At 41.7% G+C, this 8,685-nt stretch overlaps 1 protein-coding gene across 3 annotated transcripts in view; it reads right to left on the reverse strand.

Annotated features, from left to right (window-relative positions):
- Positions 1-7,866, reverse strand: part of tln1 (talin 1) — an 85,311-nt gene extending 77,445 nt beyond the window's left edge. For 2 of the 3 annotated variants that reach the window (XM_040158438.1, XM_040158436.1), the window contains exon 1: positions 7,671-7,866. The gene's annotated coding sequence lies outside the window, so the exon portion shown is untranslated. Of the gene's footprint in view, positions 1-7,358; positions 7,500-7,670 lie in introns of those variants that run through there. The other variant, XM_040158437.1, reaches the window with a different exon arrangement.
- Positions 7,867-8,685: the final 819 nt, after the last annotated feature.

Raw genomic sequence — 8,685 nt, forward strand, 5'->3', positions numbered from 1 at the left:
GTAGAGCTGCTCTGCTGCCTCCAGCCTGCAGAGGAATTCAACTGTGCATTCCTCTGGAATACCAGCATCAGAACATAGACACAGAGGGATAGAAGGGAAAAAAAAAAAAAAAAAAAAGAGGCTTTATTCAGCCTCATGTCACTGGCAGGCAGCGCAAGAACTAAATGCAGCCAATCCCAGTGGAATACAGGAATGTGAAGACGGAGAGATTCTGTGGCAGAGGGAAGATAACATCTCATCTCCAATTCGAAACCGTTTTCAACTGCAAGGAAGTCAACCCTCTAAAAACAAGATTGGTTGGAATATACAGTATACATGCCATTTCCTGTATTTATTTACATTTATTTAAACATAGCAATTCACACAGTGAAATGAAATGGGTTATAGTACTTTATATAGGATATATTATTCTTTCAGTTTGAATATATATATATATATATATATATATATATATATATATATATTTTTATTTTTATTTTTATTTGACTCAAGTTAAACTAGTGTTACTTTAAATGTATTTTACTTAAGTAACAGTGAAATTAGTTGTGTAAACATGTACTGTAGTTTATAGTAGTGAAAAGTAAAAAATAAATAAATAAAAACAATGATTGCAAAACGAAAGCTTGTCTCCCATTTTTTTCTCTAAAGCATCCTCAGCTAAATTTGATGGAGATGCTTTTCAATTTTCTGGGATTAATTGTACAGAAGGAAAAAATTAAGCTTTTCAGTTTGAATTTAAAGTGGATGTGATATAGTCATATAGTAATATAGTGTGGATCTGACAGATCCCAGGCTGGACAGGGAATCCTCATTCAGTGAACCTGCATGGTAGCATACAGTGTATAAAGCATAAACAAAATGTAGTTAATGTTCATATTTTGGGTCTATAGCAGCATTTTTTAAACAGACATTATATGGGATGCAAATTTCCAGAGCAGAGAGGAGCTCTGCATCTAATCTCAATGGGAAACCAGACCCTACGATTGGTTTTATAATACCAGCAGTGTACAGAGTTTCAGTCCTAGCACAGAGTGGTTGTCCCCCATTTTTGACAGAAGTGCCAGCTGTGTGGGGCTGGACACCTAGCATTGCACCCCACCCCTCACTCCCCAAAATAGGATAATATTTGAACAATGATGAAGACATGTACGCCCCAATACTGAGTCAAAATTACAACTCCCTTGGTAAAATTACACCATTTTGATACAATTCTAAACCCAACCCAGCCCGTTATTATATTGAGCGTAGTTCTATCCAAATGTAGAGATATTAGAGTGACATCAGCCCACAGTTTGTGGAGTGATTGTTGGAGTATGACACGCCATGCTGTATACATTCAGTGTGGAATAAAGTGAATGAAAGAACGTTGTTAGTCATCAGTGTTGACAGAGGAGACTTTTGAGGGCTGGTGTATAAACAGCAGTTCAGCTTAGGAAACACCATCCCCTCCTCAGGCCTTCTGAAGCACAGTCTGTACTCTACTTCTCTTACTCGGCAGTTCCATGTCCCTATGAAGTGGTCTGTAATCTCTTGTGCCCTACAAGAAAGAAAGTGAACAAGTCATTGCTGTAACACTAACGCCTTGCATGTGACCAGACGAGGAACCATTTTCAGTATCAGCTTTGAGACATTTCCAGTCTGTTGAAAAGGTAAATTAAATCATTGTTTTCTACCGCTTTCTACTCCACAGCCAGTTTCTGTCTGAATAAAGAAACCAAAAAAGCCCCTGAGCATGTCAGTGGTGCTGACAGGTCAAAATGTATCACTAGCATCCAAATCGATCTCACAAGTTCAGCAAGTCTCACCTCAAAGTTTAGCTTAGAAAAGAGCAGGGTCTCTTTAAGTCTACCACTGTGATTAAAACAATCAGTTCAAACATCAAGACCCCTAACTTCTTATAAATGTATCTAATTTCTCCAAACAAACTTACTGTTTCACATGATCTTTAAATACATCTGGAGAGTCCTCATCAATCTGACGGAACTCCCCAGGCATCTGACACGGGCCTCAGAATTGGCTCAAGTCTAAAACAAATGATTTCTAGTGCTGGAGGAGTGGCAGCACATGTTGTCTTGACCAAATATGGCTGAGTGAAATCACTACAGTCCGATCTCTGCAGCACACAGGAATGAAAAGCAGGTTTCCTTAACTGGTGTGAGAGTGGGCCATGACACAAATCACTGACACCCCTCCAACAGAGCTTTTACTCTACAGGCTGGATGTGTGTAGCAGGTGGATTAGCAGTCAGGTCACTAAAATACTATACTCATCACAGGTTCCACTGGAACTTTCATCCCTGTAGATTCATTTCAAAGGTGACCTAATACTGTGGCTGTTCTTAGTTACAGGTGAAATCCACATGTGGATTCACTGACACAGCCTGAATGTCAAACATGACTGAATAATTATTAGACATATTCAAACATGTTTGTTGATGAGACAATGTGCTACTAATTAAGTTTCACTCAGTGATTTTGTTATTACTAACACCTCCTTACATGTGGAGAGTTCAAACTACATGACATAAGTCCAATAATAACCTGATCTGAGAAACGTAGGGAGGATGGACCAAAAAATATGCATTGGACGCGACAACTGATCGTTTTCTACGGCAGCCAATGCCGAATCGGGGACACCTCACGACATCCCGAACACAAAGACCAACGTATCAGAATTTAATTTTTACCTTCTCTAGCCCAGTAAGACAACGTCCATGACTTGATGTTGTTGTTACTCATGCTGTTAGTCGGAACTGTGACACAGAAGAAAGGTTTGTGGAGCTATGGAAACGACAGCTCTGCCTTTTTGATATGTCCTCAAGACACTAAACAGCCAGTCTCATACATACCTCTTTGACCACCATTCTGTGTTCGCATTCTTGTTCCCGGACATCAGTCCCTGGCACGCCCTTCCGATGACATCACGCAAGTCGCAGAAGACGCTATGTTTTGATTATTTCAGGTACCAACTGTTTGTCGTATCTCTCGGCCAAGTCATGGCAAAAATTTATGACTAAAAAAATCAGCTAATATAACACAGTGACCGTCTTATCAGGCAAAAATATTCTGTAGTCTGAACACGGCATAACATGTACGCCTACAGTTTGTACTGCAGGGGTTGCTAAATGGAAAACCACTGAGGTCATTCAAACAGAAAAGCTACAGCAAACTTCCCCGCAGTCTGTCCATTAGATTACCAGACATGTAGCGCTGGGATAATATAAATGAGAGATAATATGTTGTATGAGATCAGTATTTGTTATACTTAAACCGTGTATGTATTCAGTGTATCAGTTTAAAGTAACAGTCTTACCCAAGTCAATTAATATCCCTACTTTATTTAAAATGAAGCCTCATGGATTTCAGATTCCCACTGTTTCTAAATGTTAAACATATTATTGGCATTCCTGTACAGTCGTTCCTCGTTCTTTATTGCCTGATAGAAAACACTAATATATCTTAAATAAGCCAATATCGCAAAATACCACTGCCTTGCTGATTTGAGGTTCCTCAAGAATCACTGAATATAATTATAACTGTCAACCTCTGCGTGTAGCGACACACCATGGAGTACACTTCTACGTCACTGCAGCAACGTGAAATAAGGTTTCATCTGGTGTTGAGTAGCTCTTTAACATTTATTAGCTACGGACAATCAGGTCTGCGGGCAACAGTCATCATTTCAGCTGACGGTAGCTGGCTTAAAAAGAACAAAGCCAATAACGCTACTCACTTCAGATATATTAAAATGTGACAAGGTAAATAACTAACACAGTAAAACATTGAATTGAGGTGAAAGCAGGTCTCAAATATTTATATATATATATATAAATATAATAATATCTTTGACTTTTTCTTCTATTTAATTTACAATATCAGACCAGCATGCAGAATCTTTTTCCCTCTACAAACAAAACAACTGCTGAGCTTATTATTCATTGTCAACATTTTAGAGTGACTGATAAATCAGTAATTGGTCCTAGCTAGGGGTGGGCAATATGGCCTTTAAAAGTATCACAAAACCAAAGTAAATTCAACTCAGTGCAGACCATTTTAGGGTAAAATGTTTGTCCATCTGGTGACTGTCAAACTAACTTCAGAATGGTGTCTGTCTGGCAGCTGTGTCTGCTCTCTTCTGCTTGTTTGGTGATTTTCAGTTCAGTTCAGTTCAGTTCAGTTCTCCTCCTTACTGAGCAACTGCACCATTTCCCTCCAATTTTGCAAACTTGTAAAAAACGCAGAAGGGGTTCCTTCTTTTTCCCCTCAACGTTGCAGTGTGTCATTACATTCGCTTTCAGCCATCCATGGTGCTGTACACAGTCACTGACGACACACACCCCTAGTCCAAAACTGCAGGAGGCTGCCTTGGGGGGGGGGGTTTGTTTTATGGTACTGGCAGGATGAATGAAATCTGATCCACAAGTCCAGCTGGAGCAAGAGATTAATGCATTTAAAAGTTTAGCAGACATCAAAATACTGCACAACGGTTTTTAATACTATTATAACTCTGTAAGATTGTATCAGCAATTACTTCCCTTCGTCACAATGATAACGAGGTAAAAAGCTGAACTACTCTGTTCATGTTACAAAATAATCTACAAGCCTGCACATTTTACAGGTATTGTTTCTCTGAGGGTCTTCAATTTGGGGTTTCGGGGTCTTAAGATGACTTTATTTCAATCTGAAAATCTTTTTTTGGCTGACCTCCTCTGCTTGAAGCGTTAATTGGGCTGCAGTGATGCAAAAGTTTTCTCATCATGTGTTCATTACCCTTGTTGCATTTGAATAATCAACATACGTGTCCTTCTTTACCTCCCTTTGGCACTTAGCGTTGGGTTTCACTTGAACAGAACTAGTTTGTACACGGCGCTGTCCAACCATGTCAGAAATCACAAGTGTTTATAGAATGGCACACTGGTAGGTGGAGTGAAAAGCCAGTTGTCATAGAGAGGACGGAGACATACGGTTTAAATATGGAGACATTTTCAGACAGACAGTCTCTCAGTCTCAGACAGACAGTCTCTCTCTGAAGACATTCATGGCGTTGACCTCAGTTGTTCACATGAAAAGCGAAAAGCTCAAACTCTGGCTCCTTTCTCATCTCTGCATGCGTGACCTAACACTGAGTGAAGTGAGTGTGAATGTCAGATTGGCAGTTTCAGAAGATTAAAGAAATGGTCGGACGCCTAAACAAAACCAAGAGGTGTCCTTAATGCTTTAGCCCCTGAAAAGTCAGCCTTAAAAAGGAGTTCACTTGAGTTTTTAGAGAGTCAGTGAAGAGGGTAGATGGGATTCCCTCAAATACTGAGGGATGACATTATTTCTTTACGCTCGGCAGCTGGTGATTGCACGTGTACTGAAGGAGATGCAGATCTGGCCACACTCTGCTGAGGCCAACAGTGGATCAAAATGTAGGGGAATTGGCTATGTAAACACAGGGGAGGGAAAAAAAAAAAACCCTCAACAAGCAAACTGCGACTACTTTCTTGTGCAACTGCAGCTTCAGATGAAACTGTGAAAAAAGAAAATGACTGCATTTCTGGCTATATTAATGCTGAAACAATTAATCCATTAGTCAATCCGAAGAAAAATAAACAACCATTTTGATCATCTTTTTATCACACTCTTCCAGCTTCTCCAGTGGTTTCTCTCTGTTTGATTTCATTGTAAGGCTTTTATTTTCAGATATTTTATAGACCAAACAATTAACCCAAATTTTAAACATCATGAACAATACAAACACCTTATGACTGCAACTGGTAATGTGATGTTTATTTTCACGGTAAATTATTTAATGATCAGAAAACTGTTAAAAACGGTATTTAACTGTTCCTAGTGCCAGAGGCCATGGTTTTAAAATGTGCTTGTTTTGTCTGACCAACAGTCCAAATAATGAATATATCCACTTTCCAATGTTATTAAAAACAGAGAAAAGCAGAAAAAAATCCTTATATTTGTGATGCTGGAACCATGGGACAGTTGGCTTCTTTTCTTCCAGACTTCCCTCTATGCTTCTGTCCAACTGAGAATGCAGTAACAGCAATTTATAGTAAGTCTAGTACAGTAAGTCCAGTGACTCTGGTAAAATAATCACTATTTCTTCCTTTAGGTCCAGTCTTCTCTGTGTTTAAAAGTCACCAAGAGCCAAAGGGGCAAGCTAGAGAAACTTAACAGCATCTGCTCTGGATGGGCAGCTTTCCTGTCCTCAGTACTGAAACCCCAAGCAGCATCGCTCACCAGTTTTAAACTGAACAGCCAACTGTTCAAATTTCACAGAAAGAAACAAGTGAATTTGGTGAGTTTCCATTGGCTGAAGCGACGACCGGACGGTGAACGACGAAAACCCCTGAAGACAGTCTCGTGGTCATACAAGTACAACACCCATGAACACTTGCACATTAGAAACAACACGCGTTTTGCCCTCAGGTAGTAACTCACGCTGTTGCATATAACCACTGCATCGCCACAGAGACACTTAAAAGAACAAAAAAAAAAGCATGCAAAAAACAGATGTAGCCCCACACACACACACACACACACACACACACACACACACACACACACACACACACACACAGAGCACATTACTTACATGTAGGTTCATTAATGACCACGGTCCAAATTCAAAAAAATGAGAGACTTGCAAGTCCAAGATTTAACTTTGACCTTCCCTAAAGAACTTAGGGACCCTGCCTGACAGACCTGAGACTTCAGTCACCCCCAAACATTTAAAACAGTTCAGGCTCCATCTCCATCTACAACACTGTAACAACACTGTGACAGTAGAATGCACTAACAGAAAGTAGACACACAAGGCTGTTACAATGACATTTAAGACGCTGGTGTTGGGTTTGGGACATAACCACCATGGAGTTCATATTTGTGTGGTCTTTGAAAAAGTCCGTATAGTAGACGGAGGCAGTCATGAGGGCAGCATGTAACATGCCCTGCAGCAGAGTGCAAACTGTTATTAGGCCTCAGACTCCTTCCTTACCAGGCTCACTGTGCTTCCTGGCATGTTCTCAAATACAAACCCGCCTGTTACAGGCAGCGGCTTACGGCGCAGAGTGAACGTGTCCCCATGCAAATACCGCCAGCCCGTCGCACACATCACGCCACAGCGGTGTGAGAATTCACACCCGGAGGCTACATTTTCTCCCTGGCTCGCCTGGTAGCCGGATAACACGCCCCAGCACTCGGCTTTGTTACACCAGAGGTGCTCAGCACGGTAACTCGTCTCAAATACGGAACTCTGCAAGAGCAACAAAGATTTCACGAAACACACACACACACACACACACACACACACACACACACACACACACACACCAGTCACCTCATCCAAACGCCCTAACTTACTGTACGGAAACTTGAACGGGTCTCTTGGTGGAGCAGTGATATAGCCCGTCCAGCCGGCTACTCGAGGGTAAGGGCATATTTCGCCACTTACTGAAAAACGCGTCGTTTCTTATTCGTGTTAACTGACCGGCCGTCTGTGCTGCCGCCGCCGCCGCGGCTGCCGCGGCTGCTGCGGCCGCTACACATTAGCAGGCCCGTGGCTGCGTACTTTTACCAAGTTTTTCTCGCTTCCACATCGAGCCCATGCTGACGTCAGGAACTCGTCGCTACAATGGTGGAAACTTTTCAAACTTAGAAAACATTCGGCCTGACCTGAGTGCGTCGATCCAGTCCCGCCGGCGGCCCCTCGAGCTCCGAAAACCAGAAATGTCAGTGGTCTTTGAATTATTCCCCGAGACGAAGCTAATTTTTGTTTAGCAAAGGGGGACAGGCCAGACAGCGACTTTCTCTCGGTTCCCCTCCCTATCCGCTCTCAGCAGTGCGGCTGCTGAAACTCCACCCTGGCTGGGTGCGTCGCCGTGCTGCGGGGCGGTGTCCCACTGCCGTGGAGCCTTTAGTGGTCTGCTGCCCGGTGGCAGGCGGGTCTTTCGTTTTTCGCCTTTTTTTTTTTTTTTTTTTTTCTTATTACACAAAATTCAACTGCAAACTCGCAAGACATAGTTCCGTTATACGGTGCTTCAGTACACAGTCGCGTCGAACAGTATTAAAGACAGGAAAAAGGGAGAAGCTGGACAGAAAGAAAACCTACGCGTAAAACCAAAAGCAAAGCCAGAGCGTTTCGGGCTCTTCTGTCCCTCATAAAGCTTGATTTAGTTCATTTCTTCCGTCTCTTCAGTTGGGGCTTAACCTTTACATATTTACATCTAAGTATGAATAAAATCCACAATCTAAAAAAAAACAAAAAAAACAGACGATATGAATAATTCATCCAAACGTTTAGTATCAAAACTAGAGTTAATACGATTAGTCGATTAATAGAGCGACAGAAAATTAGTTGGCAACTGTTGTGATAATCAATCAACCGTTCCAGCCAGTTTTCGAGCACTTTCTGGTTCCAGTCTCACCAATGTGACTGTGCTACTTTCCTTTGTCATAGATGACAGTAAACTGAATATGTTAAGGGTTCGGACCGTAAGTTGGACCAGACATGACCTCTGAGAAACCTCTGCGACGACTAAACGACGACTCGATTCACTGGCCAAACAACTGCCGGATTAACAGACGATGGACTTCATGGTAGGTTGCAGCCCTTATCAAAACAACGAAACAGTGGCTCACGCTGAGCGACAACGTGTAGCGTTTCAAAGTTCTTCACGTTGGCGCCACC

Source organism: Xiphias gladius, chromosome 20 (genome assembly GCF_016859285.1).
Source record: "Xiphias gladius isolate SHS-SW01 ecotype Sanya breed wild chromosome 20, ASM1685928v1, whole genome shotgun sequence".
NCBI classification, from domain to species: Eukaryota; Metazoa; Chordata; class Actinopteri; order Istiophoriformes; family Xiphiidae; genus Xiphias; species Xiphias gladius.